This window comes from Nicotiana tabacum, chromosome 19 (genome assembly GCF_000715075.1).
Source record: "Nicotiana tabacum cultivar K326 chromosome 19, ASM71507v2, whole genome shotgun sequence".
Lineage (NCBI taxonomy): Eukaryota > Viridiplantae > Streptophyta > Magnoliopsida > Solanales > Solanaceae > Nicotiana > Nicotiana tabacum.
In genome coordinates this window covers 20334299-20358323 of record NC_134098.1, presented here as the reverse complement: position 1 = coordinate 20358323, position 24025 = coordinate 20334299, and the positions used below count along the sequence as shown (strand labels likewise).

General features: G+C 40.6%; 1 non-coding gene across 1 annotated transcript; it reads left to right on the top strand.

The window, feature by feature from the left end:
• Nucleotides 1-17654: 17654 nt before the first annotated feature.
• On the top strand, nucleotides 17655-17759 carry LOC142174085 (small nucleolar RNA R71). Its single transcript, XR_012703436.1, has one exon. It is a non-coding gene; the product is annotated as a small nucleolar RNA R71 (small nucleolar RNA).
• Nucleotides 17760-24025: the final 6266 nt, after the last annotated feature.

Genomic DNA, 24025 nt, shown 5'->3' with positions numbered 1-24025 from the left:
ATTGGGAAAAGTGCCATTTTATGGTGCAAAAGGGCATCGTGTGGACATAGGGTATCGAAGAGTGGCATTGAAGTTGATAAGGCGTAAGTGGCGGTGGTTGTAAAATTACCTCCACCAATATCTATGAAGGGTGTCCGGAGTTTCTTCGGACACGCGAGTTTCTATAGACGCTTTATTAAAGATTTTTCAAAAATTGCTACTCTATTGTGCAGGTTGCTTGAAAAGGATGTGACTTTCAAATTTGATGAAGCCTGCCTGAAGGAATTCGAGGAGCTCAAAGAGAAGTTGGTGGGTGCCCCCATTATTGTGGCACCGGATTTGTCCTTACCATTTGAACTAATGTGCGATGCAAGTGACCATGCTATGGAGGCAGTGCTAGGCTAGAGGAAAGACAAGATGCTTTACTCCATATACAATGTGAGTAAGACTCTTGATGATGCACAACTAAATTACACCACCACTGAAAAGGAGTTTTTGGCAGTTGTGTGGGCCTTTGAGAAATTTCGGGCTTGCTTGGTGGGAACAAAAGTTATAGTTTATACCGATCATGCAGCGATCAGGTATCTATTTACAAAAAAAGAATCCAATGCTAGATTAATGCGCTGGGTTTTATAGTTGCAGGAATTTGTTGTAGAAATATGAGATCGGAAGGGCACAAAAAACCAAGTGCCTGACCATCTGTCAAGGCTAGAAAATCATGAGCACGCGGAAGAATGCGGACAAATTAAGGAGACATTTCCTGATGAGCAACCTTTTGCCATCACCCATGACCCCGCCCTATAGTACGCGAACAATGTGAATTATATTATGAGTGGGGTACTTCCTCCTAAAATTCAATCTGAGGCTAGGAAGAGGTTTCTTCATGATGTGAACCTCTACTACTGGGATGAGTCATTCTTGTACAGACAATGTGCTAATCAGTTGATGAGGAGATGCATTCCTAAAAAGGAGGTGGAATTAGTGTTGTATGATTGCCACGCCTTGCCTTATGGGGGGCATCATGGAGGCGATAGGACATATGCAAAGGTGTTACAGTCTGGGTTCTATTGTCCAACATTGTTCAAGGATGCACATGCATTTGTTAAGAAGTGTGACCAGTGTCAGAGAACAGGAACAATCACGAAGAGGCATGATATGCCTTTGAATAATATCCTGGAGGTAGAGATTTTTTATGTGTGGGGGATAGACTTCATGGTATCATTCCCATTATCTAGAAGAAACAAATACATCTTGCAAGTTGTTGATTACGTGTCAAAATGGGTAGAGGCAGTCGCATTGCCAACCAATGATGCCATAGTGGTAGCCACTTTTGTGAAGAAAAACATATTCTCGAGATTTGGGACTCCACGTGACTTGATTAGTGTTCTACAATCGGTTGTTGAATAACCTTCTAGCAAAATATGGAGTCCGCCATAGAGTTTCCACGGCATATCATCCGCAAACAAGTGGACAAGTTGAAGTGTCAAACAGAGAAATAAAGCAGATATTAGAGAAGACAGTGAGTGTGAACAGGAAAGATTGGGTTGCAAAGCTAGATGATGCCTTGTGGACACATAGAACTGCATACAAAACAGCAATTGGGGCATCCCCGTATAAGCTTGTTTATGGGAAGGCATGTAACTTACCGGTTGAACTTGAACATAAGCCGTATTGGGCAGTTAAGAAGTTGAATATGGACTTTAAAGGCACAGGCGAGAAAAGTCACTTGCAGTTGAATTAGTTAGATGAGTTAAGGCTGCACTCCTATGAAAATGCTAAGCTTTACAAACAGAAAACAAAAAGATGGCATGATAAGCGTATCAAGCCGCGACATTTTGAACCGGGCCAAAAGGTACTATTGTTCAATTCTAGGCTTAAGCTATTTCCTGGAAAGTTAAAATCGTGGTGCTCAGGTCTATTTACGATGGTGAGAGTCACTCCTTATGGTGCTATTGAGCTGAGTGCTTTAAACAGTGAAAGAATTTTTTTGGTGAATGGGAAAAGAGTCAAGCACTATTAGGGATGTGTCATTGATAGTTAGAAGTTTAAAGTAATACTCGTTGATGAGTAAGCGAGGCCATGTGTCATGCCGTGACGATAATCAGAAGCTTGTTGGGAGGCAACCCAATGTTTATTGCTTTCATAGTTTAGTTTTTTTTCTTTTTAGTTAGAGTAGATTAGAGTTTTTCTTGTTTTCTTTGTAGTCATAGAAATCATAGGAGTGGTGTGGGATGTGTAAAATGGATATATTAAGTGCTCGGGGGATTATTATTTTATTCAATATATATATATATATATATATATATATATATATATATATATATATATATATATATATATATATATATAGAGAGAGAGAGAGAGAGAGAGAGAGAGAGAGAGAGAGAAAACAGTCTGAAAAAATCCCCCTAGTGCCAGGCCTAGCGCGACGCACTGGGCTGGGGGTGGCAGGTAAGTAATTAATTTTGTTTCTCCTTTTTTGTTTTATAGTTTCAAATAACCCACTACCATAAAACCTGACCCACCCCTTAACACATCTCCTATTACCCATACCCATTCCCCCTCTAATTGAAAATAATTCTAACCCCTAAAACCTCCCTCTCTCTCTCACATGCTACTCTCTCTCTCTCCCCCCCGTTATTTCTCACTCTGTCTCTCTCTCCATGTTACTCCCTCTCTTCCCAAGTCTTCTTTCTCTCACAAAAACAACAAGTATGTTCTCCCCTTCTGCCTCTTCTGTTATGTTGTATTTTGAAAAAGTTTCTTCCACATCCCCCATCCCAAATGACCACAACCCCAACTCCCCCATATTTGTTTCTTAGAACTTGTTTTCTACGGTGGGTGGCCTATTGTGCAACGATATAGGTTGCTAAAATTGGTTGTGAAGTTTTACACAGAGTTAGTAAACTACAATTCCCTCTACTTCATTTAAAATTTGGGAGGGACACCCTGTTCCACCATTGTTGAATTGAGTTGCACACCTTTGATGCCCACCACGTGTTTGCTAAAATGCTTGAAAGAGTAAATTGTGCACCGGTGAAATCTGAGTAGCCAAGTGTAGTTGTATGTGATGTTGGGCTAAGTGTGAGGTGTTTGGGGGGTGGTTTTACATAACTTGAAGCTTATCTTTAATGTTCACATGGCATAACCACACCACCCACACCTTGTATCATGTATTATGTATGTTGTATCACTTGTTTTTAGAATTAGCTAGTGTAGTGTGTTAGTTGTAGAGATGGAGGACCATGTGTTCCCGCTTGCACTAAGGCTAGGTCACTTCGCCATGTTTGACTTCTTGATTTGTGTGGAATAGGAAGTGAATTATAATTGTGTGGCATGGGGAAGTCTTGAGTACCCATCGCCTTGTGGTGCAACATTTCTGCACTTTTGAACCACTATTGTGAGTATATTACATAGAGCCTTCAGTTTTAAGTGTGGGGTCATCTTTGACTCTCACGATAACCTTAGGCAGATTTCTTGATTCATTCTCACATTCATGTTTATTGTGTTGTAGGTTGTTATGCCTCGTGATGGTGCTACTATAGGAAAAGAAGTGGGGAAGTCCTCTACTACTTCTCACCCTCCAAAAAAGCGCAAGCAAGGTGAAGGGTCATCTCGCCAAGCAAAAGGCAAGCAGGTTGCTGGCGGGTCAAGGAGGGCACCATAGGGGCCAAGGCCCCAATTGGATCTGGTTCGGGAGGACGCCATCCAGTGGTATCACAGCTTTGAGCCATATGGGCGGTACGTCTCTGAAATGGGGATTAACATGACCACTCTGGAGAAGAACTTCCCCGATGTGATAGCACGATTGAGAGATATGAAGATGGACAAGTTCCTTGAGTGCCTGGGACATGCAAATTTGAGCATGGTAAGGGAGCTCTATGCAAATTGGAATGAGCATCTGTTCATGTCGTGGTTCAAAGGAAAGGAAGTTCCAATGGATAGGGATTCATTATGCAAATTCTTAGGAGTTGATTTCCCTAAATCCAAAGAGGCTGCAAACGTTTGTCAATTTTCCAAGCTACCAGGCCATTTGTCACACTCTATGTGGCGTCGATTCTAATGCAAAATGGACGAGGACTAAGGGTGATGCACATCTTGAGATGATCCGATTTGACTTCAACAAAACTGTCAAGGTGTGGCAGAACTTTGTGCATGCCAAACTGATGCTGGTGGAGCACAATAGTGAGTGCACTCGAGCCCTTTAATTTTTTTTATCACTGGGCGACCCATCAATGTGGGTGAGATCATGTTAGGAGAGATGGACCGCACACGGTTTGGGCTAAAAATAAAAAGATTCTTGTTTGGCAACTTGTTGACGTAGTACATGCTCTCTCATGAGGTACTTGAGTACCCCGGTTATGATGAGGTGGTTGATGCACCAAAGGGATTGATGGACATTACTTCCTTGTTGGAGTCTACGTCCAAGTTGAGCCAGGCTGCGCGGAATGAGGGGGATGAAAACTTCAACAGATTTCTATATAGCTCCCTGAATGTGATAATGAGTAAGTTGGGTGTGACGGATGAGGAACGCATGCATATATGGAATGATCTGTCCAGTTCTTTAAAAGAAACGTTGGAAATTGCGCCTGGCAGTCCCATTCACCCGTTGGAGGATGAAAACATCCACAAGGGCTTAGATGATGAGGATGAAATTGGTGCTGATGTCTTGGGGCCAATGGCTTTGGTGCCCCTGGGAGCGGATGATGATGAGCTTGGAGCTTCAGTTGGTGGGCATTCTGAGGATGAAGGATCCGAGTATGACCCATGAGAGTTCTTATTTCCACCTTACTTTGTTTTGAATTCTTACATGTATCGGGGACTATGAATATTATAAGTGTGGGGTGGGGGAACTACTTTCGGTAATATAATTGTATAAAACTATTTTTTTATTAGTTTTTCTTTTAGAACTCATAGTAGACATAGTCTAGCTTCTTAAAAAAGTGAAAATAGAGAAAATCAGAAAAAGCTCAGACTTTTCCCTATAATAGATCTCTTGGACAGAATTTTTGAGGGATTAAAGTCCGATTAAAAACACCAAAAGATTTTGTTTTTTAGGATAGTTAGGTATATCCCTTGGTTTTTCTTTGGGCGCCGATTCTTTTCCAAGTATGTAGCTTGAACCGGGTACTTTGTTTTTATTCTTTTTAGGAGTATGATAGGAAGGAAACTAAGTTGCTCTGAGGTACCTATTGACATGCTTGGTGCTGGCACACTAGGCTATGGCATGCGCTTTGTCTTCATGTTATATTTGACTTGAATTATGATGCCTAAGTAATATAAATAGCCTACTCTGTGATGCATTTTCTCTGTTGTTTGACTTGTATGTCACCTAGTGCATTATTGCTTAAATTTCTCAACTGTGTGCTTGCTTGACTTGAGAGTTGAACAGAAGCATCTTGATTGAGTCATGTGCAATGTGTATGGGAGAATTTGTGTTATTCTGTGCTATCATGTGTAGTCTAGAACATGCCATGTGTGTTAATCGAAGCGAAATCATTAAGTTGTGCTAGTCTAGGAGATGACGTAGGCGTTTCTTGCTTGATCATAGATGTGCTTTTCACTTATAAATAAAATATTTCCCGTTGCTAGCCCCTTTGAGCCTATAGATATTTTCTTTGGAACCCACATTACAAGTTGTATCCCTATTTTGTCCTTAATTTGAGCTTGTTGAACCTTTACCTCCGAAGGCACTTAGGCGCTAAAAGAAATAAGGTGAGAGATTAGGAAGTAGCTTTTGAGTGAGACCATGGAAGGGCCCTTAAGGTTTGCTAAAGTTGTGAAAAATATCACTAGTCAATGTACCTTAATGTATGGACTGTGTGTAGAAAAAAAAGGAAAGGAAAAAAAGAGAAAAGGGAATTGCAAAAGACAAAATAGAAAAATAATGTTGATAGTCAAAAAGATGAAAAATACACACCTCCTAATCATACTAATTCGTGCTAGTGGGGATGTAGAAGTGCTTAATTGAAGAAAAGGGTATGTTGTGTATGGTTTGTGGCGAGTGAATTGGTTGAGAAGAAAACGTGCTCAATTTTTTAGTGTAGTTTATTAAAGTGCTTAGGATGGTTAGTCACTATTCCTAAATGTTTCTTACCCGTCCCTTAGCCTACATTACAACCCATAAAGTTCTAATTGGTCCTAGACTTGGCTAGCTTAGATTAGTAGAGATGTACACTATGGGCAAGCTTATGGTACGACCACGGGATGCACATGAAATTCTTTGTGAGAGTGAGCGACTTTTTTTCAATTATATGATGTCCTTATTTTATGTTCAAAGTCATATTTGAATGTGTGTACTATTTCTATATTCACTCTCTTGTTTGTTGGTGAGGACACATGATCTCATGACGGATTGGTAATGTTGTGAACTTCTCTTGTTGGGTGAGTGAGCGAGTTGAGGGTGCATAGTGGTAACGAGTCGACTCTTGAAGTAGGGTGGTTGTGGATAGGTTGTTTGAATTGACTGATTGAATGTTTATACTTGGAAATGTTTAAAACGGGAAGAATGTGAATTTCGTATGTTCATGCTTGATTGCCGGTATCGATCATAGTCAAGGGTAGAATGTATGATTAAACATTGAATTGCTTCCCCTTGGTTGATGTATACATGATGGGCACAGTTGATAGTCCCATTTCTTGAGGGCGAGCAAGAGTCTAAATGTGAGGTGTTGATATTCGGCTTAAAGTATGTATATTTATATGCATATTGTCTCGCATTTTACTCATGCTTCATAGATTTCGGATATGTAATGCAATGATTTGTGCTAATTCGTGGTATGTTTATGTGTAGGAATCATCCGGAGGCAATGCGGGACGAAGGTGCATGATTTAAAGCAAAAAAGGGACAAAATTGGAAAAATGCCACAAAGTAGCGCCCAGGCTAGCGTGGGGCACTACCTATGGCGCATAAGTCAAACCTTAAAATTTCCCAGCACCAAGGCTAGCGCCCCCATGCTACCATGGGTGCTGGTGATGGGAATTTCTCCTACCTCGACCTGGATAAGGTTATTTCGATCCAAGACACCCCCAACTCGTATAAAAGCGAGCCTAAACCTATTTTGGCGAGAGAAAGGCCACTTTAAGAGGAAAATACACACACGGGACACTCGGGAGCAAGGATTCTCAGTTTTTCTTCATCTTTATTAGTATTTTCAACTATTCAACACGTGTGGAATTGTTTTGATTTTTATCATGAATGTCTACAACCCATCGTTATGGGGTTGTGATTTAGCCATGAATATTGTTGTTTGAAGTTGACTTAACTTTGATTACAATTTGCTAATATATGATTGTTTCTTCAATTTTATGATTAATTGCTTAATTGTCTGGCAAACAGTTAGGTTCTATCTACTATCTATGCTATGCTTGGGAAAGCTATGTCTAGATTATAGAAGAGTTGAAGAAGGCATGATCCTAACTCTGAGTGGAGGGCGGAATTGTGGTTAGGATAGGAATATACCTAGTCACCATGCTCAGTTGAATATCATAATCTTAATAGATTGATTCCATAGGAATATAGGCGTTAATCTATTCTGAATAGGTGAATAGTAATTCCGTAGAATACTACGAGAGCAATTATTCGATTAATTAGAAACCATGAGCGAATTGTATGAAAGGGAGAGTGTTTCTCCCAAACGCACACGCAAGTATACGTGGTTGTACAAGTAATAAAATGATAAGTCGAGTGTCGAACCCACAGAGACTTGTATCAACTACCCACTAAAATAACCAAGATTGTTATTCAGTCAATCCAAATTCGAGTTCAAGAATGTGGTTATACTAAACTATACTTCTAAGGAGTAACTAAATTATCAAGCAGTAAAATGGTTGTTGTGTATTCAGTAGAGAAAAATATTCCAGGGTTGTGATCGATTCACCAATCCTATTGTGTTCTAGTTAACTCTCCCTTTCATACAATTCACTCATGGTTGCTAATTAATCGATAATTGCTCTCATAGCCTTCTCCCGAAGTACTACTCGCCTATTCAAAATAGATTAACGCCTATATTCCTATGAAATTAATCTATCAAGAACGCATTAAGATTACGATATTTAATTAAGCACGGTGACTAGGTATATTCCTATCCTAACCACAAATCCCCCCCCCCAAGAGTTAAGATCATGCTCTCTTCAATTCTTCTGTAATCTAAACATGGATTTCCTAAGCATAGCATAGATAGTAAATAGAACCTAACTGATGGCCAGACAATTAAGCAATTAATCACAGAATTGAAGAAATAACCATATATTAGTGAATTATAATCAAGGTTAAGTCAACGTTAAACAACAATATTCATGGCTAAATCACAACCCCAGAACTATGGGTTTTATCCACTCATGATAATAGCAAACAATTTCAAAAGTATTGGATAATTGAGAATACTAAGAAAATATCAATAAAATTGAGATCTCTTCGCTCCCGGATGTTTCTCGTGTGTATTCTCCCTTCAAAGTGTCGTCCCCTCTCTAAAACTAAGCTTAGTCTAGCTTTTATACGCGTTGGGTAGGTCTAGGGCCGAAATAACCTTGTCCCGGGCAAAGTTGGACAGAATTCACGCCATCAGCGCCCAGCCCAGCACTGTCCTTGGCACTGGTAATTGAAGCTTACTGTCTCTGGCGCCACAGGTAGCGCCAGGCGCTGGCTGTGGCGCCGGAAATTCCCTTTGTTTTTGTTTTTTCGTCCGTTTTGGCTTTAATCTCGCACCTTTCGCCCCCAATTGCTCCCGGATCGTTCCTACACATAAAAATACCTCAAATTAATATAAATCAACACATTTTACATCCTAAATCCATGAAACAAAAGTAAAACATGAGGCGATATACATATAAATATATATATATACTTTAAGACAAACATCAGCACTCCACACTTAGACTCTTGCTCGTCCTCGAGCAATGGCACTATCAAATAACCCCCCAACTACGTACAAGTTTCAACTATACAGGAGTAATTCAACTTCTAACCATACATTCTACCCTTGACTATAATCAATACCGGCACACAAGCATGAACATACAAAATTTCACATTCTTCCCGTTTAAGCATGCCCAAGTATAACATTTCAATTAAATCAATTCCAACAACCTATTTGTCACCACCCAACCTCAAAAGCCGACTTCTAACCACTAAGCACCCTTAATTCACGTACTCGCCCAACAAGAAAGTTTACAACATTACCAATCATTCATGAGATCATGTGCACTCACCAACAAACAAAAGAGTGAATATAGACTAGTCCACACATTCAAATATGCTTTTGAATATAGATTAAGGACCTCACACAATTGAACAAAAATTCGCTCACTCTCACAAAGAATTCGTATGCATCCCGTGGTCGTACCATAAGCTTCCCGTAGTGTATATCGCTACTAATTTAAGCTAGCCAAATCTAGGATCAATTAGGACTTTAAGGTTGTAATGTAAGCTAAAGGACGGGTATGATACATTTAGAAATAGTGACTAACCCTCCTAAGCACTTTAATACACTACACTCACAATTCAAACACATATTCTCCTCAATCAAATCACTTGCTACAAACTATATACAACATAGCCCTTACTTTCATTAAGCACTTCTATACTCCCACTAGCACAAATTAATAAGAATTGGATGTGTGTATTTTTCTTCATACTTTAACTATCATTTGTTTTCTTTTCTTGCAATTTTTCTTTTTTCTTTCTCTCTTTTTTTTCTCTTTTTTTTTTCTCTACATACACTCCATACATTAAAGTTCATCGGCCAGTGACTTTTGATCTCAATTTTTGTGTACCAAAGGGCCCTTCCATGGTTCCACTCAAAAGCTCCTCTCTAATCTCTAACCTTACTTCTGTTAGCGACTAAGTGCCTTAGGAGGTAGAGGTTCAACAATCTCAATTTAAGAACAAAATAGGGGTACGGCTTGTAATGTGGTGCCAAATAAAAGGTCTATAGGCTCAAAGGGGCTCGCAATGGAAAATTTTATTTTTATATGACAAGCACATCTTTGATCAAGCAAGAAAACACCTACGTCATCTCCTAGATTAGCACAACTTATAATTTCGCTTTGATTAATACACGGGGCAAGTTCTAGACTACACAGGATAGCACAGAAGATCACAAATCCTCACACACACATTGCACATGACTCAATCGCAGCGGTTTTGTTCAACTCTCAAGTCAAGCAAGCACACATAATTGAGAAAAATTAAGCAATATTGCACTATGTGGCATACAAGTCAAACAACTGAGACAAGGCGTCACAAAATAGGCTATTTACTTTACTTAGACATCATAATTCAAAACAAATACACGGGACGATAGAATGCATGTCATAGCCTAATGTGCCAGCGCCAAACATGTCACTAGGTAGCTCCGAGCAACTCAGTTTCTTCTTATACTACTCCTAAAAACAATAAAGTACCCAGTTCGAGCTACACCCTTGGAAAAGAACCGGTGCCCAAAGAAAAACCAAGGGATACTATCTAACTATCCTAAAAAAAAATCTTTTTGGTATTTTTAATCGGACTTTATCCCTCAAGAAAATTGTCCAAAAGATCCATCGTCGGGAAAAGTCCGAGCTTTTTCTCATTTTCTTTTTTTTCGGTATTTTTATATTTTTTTTCTTTCTAAAACAAACTAAACTAACACTAGACTCAGTAGAACTAATAAAAAAACAAATTAAAATATATTGATACAAGATATACAACTACATCACAGGTAGTATTCCTCCCACCCCACACTTGTATATGCATAGTCCTCGATACATATAAAAATGTAAAACAGAGTAGGATGAAAAGAAAACTCTATGTCAGTCGGAGTCCTCCTCCTCAGCATGCCCTCCATCAGCAGCTTCGGGCACATCATCATCCGATCCAAGAGGCACCAAAGCCAGGGGTCCCGTAACATCATCATCAACCTCATCCTCTGTGTCTGAGTCCTTGACAGTGTTTACGTCCTCCGACGAGTGAACAGGGCTGCCTGGTGCAATCCCCAACATCTCCTTGGATGAACTTGATAAGTCATAGCGTAAGTGCATACGCTCCTTGTCTGTGATACCAGCCCTGCTCATGAGTAAATTCAAAGAGTTATAGAGGTACCTGTTGAAGTTCTCATCTCGTTCGTTCCTTGCTGCCTGAGTGAGCTTAGATGACGTCTCCAACAATGATGTGATGTCCAATAACCCTATAGGAGCCTCCACCACCTCATCATATCTTGGATACTCCGGCACCTCCCGGGAGAGCATATATTGTGTGAGTAAGTTGCCAAAGAAGAACCTCTTAATCTGCCGCCCAAATCTCGTGCGGTCCATCTCACCGAGCATAATCTCACCCAAATTAATGGGTTTGCCAGTCATCAAAAATAATATGACACACACTCTAGCTCGAGTGCAGTCACTGGTGTGCTCCACTGGCATGAGTCTGGGTTGCACAAAATTCTGCCACACTTTGGTAATCTTGTTAAAATCAGAGCGAACCATGTGATTGTGAATCTTGCCTTGCTTCCTGGTTCACTTGGCATTTGAATCCATGCCACAAAGAGTGTGATGTATTAATATGTATTTTGGGCTTCTGAAAAATTTCTGGAGCCTCCTCGGGTCAGCATTCTCAACCCCTAAAAACTTACATAAGGCCCTCCTATCCAATGGCATGTCCTTCCCACGTACATATGACATAGATGATTTGAAATCCCAGTTGGCGTACAATTCCCTAACCATGCTCAAATTTGTATGCCCAGGGCATTCTAGGAGTTTGTCCATATTAAATGCGAGTAATCGGCCAAGGATATCCGGGAAGTTTCATTCCATAGCTTTGGCATTTATCCCCATCTCGGAGACATAACGCCCATATGGCACGAAATCCCTGTGCCATGCAATAGCTGCATCAGATACTAGTTTCAACTGAGGCCTTGGTGGTAATGGAGTCTGCTGTGATGCCTCAACCACCTGTTTCCCTTTTGCTTGTCGCGAAGAGCCTTCTCCCTGCTTGCGCTTTTTGGGCGCGGGGGCAGCGGTGGAGGACTTTCCTATTCCCTTGCCTTTGCTAGAACTATCACGAGCCATAATATCCTACAACACAAAATAAGCATGAATGTGAGAACTCATCAAGAAATATGCCTAAGGTTGTCGCACAAGTCACGAATGACCCCAAACTTAAAACCGAAGGCACAATGTACAATACTTCACAACTTTGATCTAAAATGCTCAAGTGTTGCACTCCAAAGATATGGGTACTCAAGACTTCCCCATGTCGTACAATAGTTAAAAGGCACTAATCAATGCCACACACAAGGGAGTGATCATGGCTTAGTGAATTCACCATAAGGCAAGCAAGAGGCATATGTTACTAACCTTTCTACAACTACTACACTACATGTAATTAGCTAAATTTACAATATTCGACAACATACATTATATAAGATAGATGGTTAGGAACATGTTTGCATTGAAGCCAAGCTCCCTAGCATGTAAAGTCATCCCACACATCCCACACTTAGCCCAAATTCATACACAAATATACTCGGTTACTCAGACTTCACCGGTACACTAAAATCTTCATACAAACATTTTAACAAACACCTTGTGGGCATAAAGTGTGTGCATTCTAGTTCAACAATTGTGAAATATGGTGGCCCTCCCAAATTTCAACGAAGTAGAGGGAATTCTAATTTACTACTTCGTATACACAATAACCAAACAATTTTCTACCAATGTGAACCACCCACCATAAATATTCATCCAAAAAAACTAAATTATTATCTACCAATAATGTAGATAATTTGGGGGATGGGATGTACATTATTATCTACCAATTAGAACACAAAATTAAGAAGAAGAAGAAGAAGAAGAAGAAGAAGAAGAAGAAGAAAAAGAAGAACATACATGTCGAGTTTAGGATGAGAGCAATAGAAAACTTGAGAAATTTTGAGAGAAAAAGACAAAGGAGTTCGCGGCAGAGAGAGAGAGAGAGAGAGAGAGAGAGAGAGAGAGAGAGAGAGAGAGAGAGAGAGAGAGAGAGAGAGAGAGAGAGAGAGAGAGGAGTGCGTTTTCTGATGTTTCAACTTGGGGTATTTTGAGTTTAATTGGGTTATGGTTTAAGTTGAGTTGGGTATGGGTATGGGTAATAAGATGGGTTATAATGTTAGTGTAGATGGGTATATGGGTTGGGTTTTATGGGTATGGGTTACTTAGTAAGCAAAAACGAAAATAATAAATTAAAAAAAATTAAAAAAAAATACGTGGACACCCCCTAGCTCAGCGCTCAGCGCTATGCCTGGTGCTGGGGGGTCTTGCGCATTCTGCCTGTAGTGCCCCAGGCAGCGCTAGGCGCTGTCCTGGGCGCTATTTTTGATAATATTTTTTTTTATAACATCCTGATCCCCCGAGCCTTTTATATACCCAATTTACATGTCCTACACCATTCTACTTATAATTTCTATGCCTACAAAGAAAATGCAACTCTACTCTACTCTAACTAAAAAAATCTAAGAAGCTAAACTATGAAAGCAATAAAAATTGGGTTGCCTCCCAACAAGCGCCTGATTTAATGTCGCGGCACGACACATGACCTCACTTACTCAGTAGCGAGTACAACTTTGGTCTTCTCACGATCAATTATTCATCCCCAATAATGCTTGACTCTTTGTCCATTCACTATAAATTTTGTTTCACCATTTAAAGCTCGCAACTCAATTGCACTATAAGGAGTGACTCTTACCACCTCAAAAGGGCCTGACCATCTCGATTTTAACTTCCCAATAAATAGCCTAAGTCTAGTATTGAAAAATAATACATGTTGGCCTGGCTCGAAGTGACGTGGCTTGATACGTTTGTCATGCCATCTTTTAGTCTTCTCTTTATATAGCTTAGAATTTTCTTAAGAGTGCAGCCTGAACCCATCTAATTCATTTAACTACAGGATTCTTTTCTCACCCGCGGCGTCAAGGTCCATATTCAACTTTTTAATGGCCCAGTATGCTTTGTGTTCAAGTTCAACAGGCAACTGACATACCTTTCCATAAACAAGCTTATACGGCGCCCCAATTGGCATTTTGTATGCAGTTCTATATGCCCACAAGGCATCATCTAACTTTGCAGCCCAATCCTTCCTATTCACACTCGCCGTCTTTTATAAAATTTGCTTTATTTCTCTGTTCGACACCTCAGCTTGTCCACTCGTTTGAGGATGATACGCTGTCACAACTCTATGGCGGACCCCATATTTAGCTAGAAGGTTATTCAACAATCAATTGCAAAAGTGCATCCCTTCATCACTTATCAATTCATGTGGAGTCCTAAACCTCGAAAATATATTCTTTTTCACAAATGCAGCTACCACCATGGCATCATTTGTTGGCAATGCGATCACCTCTACCCATTTTGACACGTAGTCAACTACTAGCAAAATGTATTTGTTTCCTCTAGACAATGGGAATGGTCCCATAAAATCTATCCCCATACATCAAAAATCTCAACCTCCAGGATGTTATTCAAAGGCATCTCATGCCTCCTAGTGATTGTTCCTGTTCTCTGATATTGGTCACACTTCTTAACAAATGCATGGGCATCCTTGAATAAAGTTGGCCAAAAGAAACCGGATTGTATTACCTTTGCAGTTGTTCTATCTCCTCCATGATGGCCCCCATAAGGTGATGCATGGCAATCATACAATACTAATTCTGCCTCCTTTTCTGGAATGCATCTCCTCATCAACTGATCAGCACATTGCTTGTACAAATAATGGGAGCAGCCACCAACTTCTTTTTGAGTTCTTCAAATTCTTTAAGGCAGGCGTCATCAAAATTGAAAGTTACATCTTTTTCAAGCAACCTACACAAAGGAGTAGCAATTTTAGAAAAATCTTTAATAAAGCGTCGATAGAATCTCGCGTGTCCCAAGAAACTCCGGACACCTTTCACAAAAATAGGTGGAGGTAATTTTTCAACCGCCTCCACCTTCGCCTTATCAACTTCAATGCCACTTCTAGACACTCTGTGACCCAAAACGATGGCTTTCTGCACCATAAAGTGACACTTCTCCCAATTCAATACCAGATTTGTTTCTTCACAGCGTGCTAACACCTTGCTCAAATTCATCAAACAATCATCATAAGAAGACCGAAAGGCTGAAAAATCATCCATAAAAACTTCCACAAATATTTCCACCATATCGGTGAAAATAGCCATCATGCATCTCTGGAAAGTAGCTGGTGCATTACAAAGACCAAACGGCATTCGCTTGAAGGCGAAAGCTCCATAAGGACAAGTAAAAGTGGTCTTCTCCTGATTCTCTGGGCATATGACAATCTGATTGTATCCCGAATAACCATCAAGGAAGCAATAATATTCATGCCCCGCTAATCTGTCCAACATTTGGTCAATGAATAGAAGTGGAAAGTGGTCCTTGCAGGTTGCTTTGTTGAGCCTTCTATAATCAATGCAGACTCTCCACCCTGTCACAGTGCGAGTAGGAATTAGCTCATTTTTCTCATTCTCAATTATAGTCATCCCCCTTTTTTGGGCACATATTGAACTCGGCTTACCCAGTTGCTGTCAGAAATAGGAAAGATGATGCTTGCATCGAGCAACTTGATTACTTCCTTCTTCACGACCTCTTTCATAATGGGATTTAACGTCCTTTGCTGCTCAACATTAGGGCGGTGTCTATCTTCCAAGAGGATTTTATGCATGCAAAATGATGGACTGATTCCCTTGATGTCAGCAATTGTCCACCCAATAGCCTTTTTATGCTCGCGAAGGACTCTGAGCAATTTTTCTTCTTGTGTGTTAGTCAAGCTGGATGAGATAATCACGGGCAATGTCTCAGAGTTTCCCAAATAAGCATAGCGCAGATGTGCTAGTAGGGGCTCAAGTTCTAGCTTTGGAGCTTCTTCAATAGATGGCTTAGGAGGGGTCAGAGTGACAGGCCTGTCCAACTCCTCAAATTTTCCAAACCCATGGACATAACTGCAGGACATATCAAGTACTTGCTCAATTTCTCCCATCATTTCATCTTTGATGTCTTTTTCATCCCCAATCAAATCTCGTTCAAGAGGATTTATAGGGCTCATATAAGGCACTAATGATGTAGCATCACTTTCCACCACAGAAATCATGGATAGCTCTTCATAGTGGGCTGGCAATCTGAGTGCTTTATATACATTGAATACCTCCACTCTATCGCCTACTCTCATCATCATCTTTCCTTCCCAAACATCAATAATAGCTCGGCCCGTGGCTAAAAATGGACGCCCCAAAATAAATGGGACTTCCTGATTAGGCTCGTAGTCCAAGATAATGAAATCAGCAGGGAATATGAAAGAACCCACTTGAACTAACACATCTTCAATTACTCCTTCAGGATGAGCAAGGGAGCGATCAGCCAACTGTAATATTACCGTTGTTGGGCATGGCTCACCCAACCCCAACTGTCTGAACATAGATAGCGGCATCAAATTGATGCTCGCTCCAAGATCACATAAAGCTCGCCCGACTGCATGCTTACCAATTGAGATTTGGATAGTGAAACTACCCGGATCGTTCAATTTCTGAGGTAGCTTGCTTTGAATTCTTGAGCTACATTCCTCAGTGAGTGCCACAGTCTCGAACTCGGTCAACCTCATTTTATTTGCCACTATGTCCTTGATGTATTTTGTATATTTGGGCACTTCTTGCAAGATGTCTACCAAAGGAATATTAATTTTCACCGGATTCAAAATATCAAGAAACTTTTTATACGTGGCATTATCCTTCACTTTCTGCAATCTTTGAGGGAAAGGAGGTGGTGGCCTCGCAACCAATGGTGGAGGTTGCTTAGCCACCGCCTCATCAGCTGGCTTCTCAGATTCCTTTGATTTTTCTGATTCTGACTCTATAGTGGCTGTCCTCTCATTAAAAGTCACCTGTTTTCTTTTTTTCGACTGGACTTCTTCTAATTGTCTCACATTCCTCAATGAAATGACATTAATGGATTTCTTAGGATTAGCTTCAGTGTCACTTCGAAGAGCTCCAACTGGTCTAGTATTTTGGGCACTGGCAAGTTGTCCCACTTGGCGCTCCAAATTTCTCATTGTTGTGGCTTGGGCTTGCTGATCAGCAATCAATTTCTTCATCATTTCCTCAAGGTGACTTGTTGAGTTTGCATATTGTTCAGCCTGAGGTGGTCTATATTGTTGTTGAGGTGCTTGTGGTCGGTATTGATTTTGAGCACCTTGATTTCCACCCCAAGAGAAGTTTGGGTGGTTCCTCTAGTTGGGATTGTAAGTGTTCCCATTTTGGTTTGTCTACCCCCCTATTCGCATTACACACAAAGCAGACAGACTCTGGATTAACTGGGCATATTTCGCTCGTGTGACCCTCTCCACATACTTCACAAAACACTTGAACTTGTTGCACTAGTTGAGCTTGTTGCTTATTAATAACCATGGTCATCTGATTGACTTGGTTGGTCAGTGTAGAAATCTGCGCTGATAACGTCGAGATGACATCTTACTCGAGAACCCCTGCAGATATTTGCACCGTGTGTCTGCCCATTGCTCCTTGCCAATCCGGATTGCTTTGGGAGAATTTGTTCAATAATGCATATATCTCGTCAAAGCTTTTCTGCAACACTTGACCTCCAGCTGCAGCATCTACCACAATTTTTGTTTCAGGATGTATCCCTTCTATGAAAGTGTGAGCTAACACTTCGTTTGTCTTATTGTGATGAGGACAGTCTCTGAGTAGCCCCTTGAACCTCTCCCAAGCTGAGTATAAAGACTCTCCCGCTTTCTGTTTGAAGGTAACTATCTCACTTCTAATCTTTGCAGTTTTGCCTGAAGGGAAGAACCTCGCTAGAAATTTCCTTGCCAAATCATTCCATGATGTAATAGAATTAGCTGGTTCTACCTTCAGCCATCGCTTTGCTTCGCCCAATAGAGAGAATGGAAAAAGTGTGAGCCTCACATAGTCTGGAGTGACCCCTTTAGTGATATAAGTATTACTAATCTCCAAGAAGTTCAGGATATGCTGTTGTGGATCCTCATGTGGAAGACCCATAAACTGCCCATTCGCATGAAGTAGCTGGATCATGCTCTGTTTTAGCTCAAAGTGCCCAGTGATTCTGGGCTTCACTATGCTGGAGGGGACATTAGCAATGCTGGGCATTGCCACCTCCTGAACAGCCAAATGTTCCTCAGCCATGTTCACAGGAAATTGGACAAGTGCCTGAATATTATTCGTGTCCTTTGCTTCCCTCAACCTCCTATGAAATGTTCTCTCAGGTTCGGGGTCAAAGCCTTGAAGTCGGTCCTAGCTTCTGACCCTGCGTATTCAATCAATGTTCCTGAGGTCAGAGCAACAATCATGTAACGTTAGACTTAACGAAATAAACAATGAAAGCAAAAACTAGAAAGTAGTCAATATTCAAGTCCCCGGCAACGGCACCAAAAACTTGTTGCTCCCAAATGCACACGCAAGTATACGTGGTCGTACAAGTAATAAAATGATAAGTCGAGTGTCGAACCCACAGAGACTTGTATCAACTACCCACTAAAATCACCAAGATTGTTATTCAGTCAAGCCAAATTTGAGTTCAAGAATGTGGTTATACTAAACTATACTTCTAAGGAGTAACTAAATTATCAAGCAGTAAAATGGTTGTTGTGTATTCAATAGAGATAAATATTCCAGGGTTGTGATCGATTCACCAATCCTATTGTGTTCTAGTTAACTCTCCCATTCATACAATTCACTCATGGTTGCTAATTAATCGATAATTTCTCTCATAGCCTTCTCCCGAAGTACTACTCGCTTATTCAAAATAGATTAACGCCTAAATTCCTAAGGAATCAATCTATTAAGAATGCATTAAGATTACGATATTTAATTAAGCATGGTGACTAGGTATATTCCTATCCTAACCACAAATTCCCCCCCCCCCCCAAGAGTTAAGATCATGCTCTCTTTAATTCTTCTCTAATCTAAACATGGCTTTCCCAAGCATAGCATAAATAGTAAATAGAACCTAACTGCTAGCCAGACAATTAAGCAATTAATCACAGAATTGAAGAAACAACCATATATTAGTGAATTATAATCAAGGTTAAGTCAACGTTAAACAACAATATTCATGGCTAAATCACAACCCCAAAACTATGGGTTTTAGCCACTCATGATAATAGCAAACAATTTCATAAGTGTTGGATAATTCAAAATACTAAGAAAAGATGAAGCAAATTGAGATCTCTTCGCTCCCGGATGTTTCTCGTGTGTATTCCCCCTTCAAAATGGCATCCTCCCCTAAAAATAAGCTTAGTCTTGCTTTTATACGTGTTGGGTAGGTCTAGGGCCGAAATAACCTTGTTCCGGGCAAAGTTGGACAGAATTCACGCCACCAGCGCCTAGCCCAGCACTAGGCATTGTCCCTGGCACTGGTAATTGAAGCTTACTGTCTCTGGCATCACAGGTAGCGCCAGGCGCTGGCTGTGGCGCTAGAAATTCCCCTTTTTTTGTTTTTTTGTCCGTTTTAGCTCTAATCTCGCACCTTTTGCCCTCAATTGCTCTCGGATCATTCCTACACATAAAAACACCTCAAATTAATATAAATCAACACATTTTACATCCTAAATCCACGAAACAAAAGTAAAACATGAGGCGATATACATATAAATATATATACTTTAAGCCAAACATCAAAGAGCTAATTAGAACGCAATGGGAGTGGTGAATCGATCACAACCCTAGAATATTCATCTCTACTAGATACACAACAATTATTTTGATGTTTGTTTAATTAGTTACTTATTACAATTATTTCTTAGTATAATCACACTTTTGAACTTTGATTGAATCGACTGAATAAGAATCTTGGTGAAACTAGTGGGAAGTTAACACAAGTCTCTGTGGGTTTGACACTCGATTTATCATTTTATTACTTGTACGACCACGTATACTTGCGTGTGCGTTTGGGAGCAACAGAACCCCCGATAGGCTAGGTGGAAAGGCAAGTCTGTAGGCCACCTCTCCCACTCTCTCAAGCACCTAAAAAGGACCAATATACCTAGGGCTCAACTTGCCCTTCTTTCCAAACCTCATCACACCCTTCATGGGCGAAACTCTGAGCAAAAACCTTCTCACCCACCATATATGCAACATCATGAGCCTTCCTATCTGCATAAATCTTCTGCATGGATTGTGTTGTATGAAGCCGCTCCTGGATCAACTTTACCTTCTCCAAAGCATCACGAACCAAATCAGTGCCCAACAACCTAGCCTCCCCCGGTTCAAACCAACCAACCGGAGAATGACATCTCTTTCCATATAAGGCCTCATAAGGAGCCATCTAGATACTCGACTGAAAACTGTTATTGTAGGCGAACTTTGCTAGCGGAAGAAACTGATCCCATGAACCTCCAAAATCGATGAAACAAGCACGTAACATGTTATTCAATATCTGAATAGTGCGCTCAGACTATCCGTCTGTCTGGGGATGAAATGTTATACTCAGCTCGACCTGTGTGCCCAACTCACACTGCACTGCTCTCCAGAAATGTGATGTGAACTGAGTGCCTCGATCCGATATAATAGACAAGGGCACACCATGAAGGCGAACAATCTCACGAATGTAAATACGAGCCAGCTGCTCTGAAGAGAAGGTAGTCACAACTGGAATGAAGTGTGCAGACTTGGTCAGTCTGTCCATAATAACCCATGCTGCATCAAATTTCTTCAAGGTCCGTGGGAGCCCAACTACAAAATCCATCGTGATACACTCCCACTTCCACTCCGGAATATCAAGCCTCTGAAGAAACCACCGAGTCTCTGATGCCCATACTTCACCTGTTGATAGTTCAAACAGCGAGCAACATACTAAACAATATCCTTCTTTATCCTCTGCCACCAATAGTATTGCCTCAAGTCCTGGTACATCTTCGCAGAACCCGGATGAATTGAATACCGCGAACTTTGGGCCTCCTCAAGTATCAACCCTTGCAACCCATCCACATTTTGAACACAGATCTGACACTACATTCTTAATACCCCATCATCTCCAATAGTAACTTCCTTAGCATCAATGTGCTACACCGTGTCCTTTAGGAAAACCAAATGGGGATCATCATACTAATGTGCCTTAATGCGCTCAAACAAAGAAGACCGTGATACCACATAAGCAAGAACTTTGCTGGACACAAAAATATCCAACCTCATGAACCGATTTGGCCAAAGCCTGAACATCCAATGCTAATGGTCTCTCTCCAACTGGAATATAAGCAAGACTCCCCATACTCTCAGCCTTCCTACTCAAAGCATCGGCCACCACACTGGCCTTTCCCAGGTGATAAACAATGGTAATATCATAGTCTTTTAGTAGCTCTAACCACCTCCGCTGCCTCAAGTTCACATCCTTTTGCTTGAATAAGTGTTGGAGACTTCTATTATCTGTGAATACCTCACAAGACACGCCGTAGAGATAGTTCCTCCAAATCTTCAATGTCTAAACAATGGATGCCAACTCCAAATCATGTATATGGAGAGAGAAAAGATGAAATCCGGCCTCCACGAAGGCTCTTTGCTCTCCAAAGTCGAATTCTCCCTTCAAAAATTAGATTATATGCATTGGTAGGGTCTAAGACACTGAAAACTTTCTCCTAAACCTGCACGGAGAACTTTCCCAGATACGGCACTATGGGCACGCCAGATGGTGAATTCAGCAGACCCTTAGATTTCAGCACCATAGGCACCGCCAAACGGTGACCTGAACGCTGAACTTTTATCTCTGAAATTCTCGAAGTTTTAGGCTCCACAGGCACCACCAAATGGTGGCCTAGGCACTGAATTTATACTTAGCTCATATTTCTTCAATTCTTGCTTCAACTTGCTTGCTTTCACTTTTTTATTCCAAATTCTTTCCACACAAGTAAATAATACAATTAAGCTCAAAACTTCATAATAGACTCTAATTATCACTATTATTACACTAACATGTGAGGCAATTATCATCATATTATGTGTATTTAGCCAAATATCAACACGGCATGCTTTTACTTTGCCAAGATTTTGTTCTTTAATCATCAAAGCTTCTGTTGCCCATAACTTCATAAGCTCTCAGATCTGAATCTTTTTATCCTCTAAGGATGCTCCAAAATACAGAAAGCAAGTTTTGAGATAATGGGGTAAATTCTTGTAATTAAATTGTACGATGTGCTTGGAGTCGCCAAGAATATGATACCCTAAATCATCTTCCACTTGCTCCATATTTCTCTCAAATGTACACACAAGTATACATGGTTAAAAAGTAATAAAGTAATGAAGAGAGTATTGAACCCACATGGATTTATCGTTAACTACCTACCAATTCAACTAGAATGACGCAATCTAATCGAGTTACCAAGTTAGAGTTTTTGTTACTAAACCATTGTTGCAAATATTAAATAAATGATTAACTGCAACAACTAAGAACTTTAAAGAGCTACTTCAGTAGAGATGAATATTCCTGGGTTGTGGTTGGTTTAGCAATCCTATTGAGTTCTAGTTAATCCCTCATGCAACTTGAATTCCCTATGGTTGCTAATTTACCAGACTATCTTTGCTCATAGTATTCTCCCAAATTACTAGTCATCTATCCAATACATATTAGCGCCTATATTCCTATGAAATTAATACACCAAGAACACAATACGCTAACGGTATTGTCACGACCCAAAATTTCAACAAAGACTGTGGTGGCGCCTAGCCTGGTCACTAGGCAAGCCAACACTCAATCAACATCACAAGATCTAATTATTAAGCCATTAACGTTTTTCACAATATAATTAATAGAGCGAAATGAATTCTAATTCAATAACATGAGTGCATGATCTATGATAGGGTCTAAACTCGACCACAACTGTCTAATCAATTGCTCTCCAGAAATGTGATGTGAACTAAGTGCCTCGATCCGATATAATAGACAAGGGCACACCATGAAGGCGAACAATCTCACGAATGTAAATACGAGCCAGCTGCTCTGAAGAGTAGGTAGTCACAACTGGAATGAAGTGTGCAGACTTGGTCAGTCTGTCCATAATAACCCATGCTGCATCAAATTTCTTCAAGGTCCGTGGGAGCCCAACTACAAAATCCATCGTGATACACTCCCACTTCCACTCCGAAATATCAAGCCTCTAAAGAAACCACCGAGTCTCTGGTGCCCATACTTCACCTGTTGATAGTTCAAACAGCGAGCAACATACTAAACAATATCCTTCTTTATCCTCTGCCACCAATAGTATTGCCTCAAGTCCTGGTACATCTTCGCAGAACCCGGATGAATTGAATACCGCAAACTTTGGGCCTCCTCAAGTATCAACCCTTGCAACCCATCCACATTTTGAACACAGATCTGACACTACATTCTTAATACCCCATCATCTCCAATAGTAACTTCCTTAGCATCAATGTGCTACACCGTGTCCTTTAGGAAAACCAAATGGGGATCATCATACTAACGTGCCTTAATGCGCTCAAACAAAGAAGACCGTGATACCACATAAGCAAGAACTCTACTGGACACAAAAATATCCAACCTCATGAACCGATTTGGCCAAAGCCTGAACATCCAATGCTAATGGTCTCTCTCCAACTGGAATATAAGCAAGACTCCCCATACTCTCAGCCTTCCTACTCAAAGCATCGGCCACCACACTGGCCTTTCCCAGGTGATAAACAATGGTAATATCATAGTCTTTTAGTAGCTCTAACCACCTCCGCTGCCTCAAGTTCACATCCTTTTGCTTGAATAAGTGTTGGAGACTTCTATTATCTGTGAATACCTCACAAGACACGCCGTAGAGATAGTTCCTCCAAATCTTCAATGTCTAAACAATGGATGCCAACTCCAAATCATGTATATGGAGAGAGAAAAGATGAAATCCGGCCTCCACGAAGGCTCTTTGCTCTCCAAAGTCGAATTCTCCCTTGCCAATCCATGAAGCATCACAATAAACTGTATAAGAAGCTGATCCCGAAGGCAAAACTAGAACTGGAGTTATAGTCAAAGTAGTCTTGAGCTTCTGAAATCTCTCCTCACACTCCTCAGACCACCTGAATGG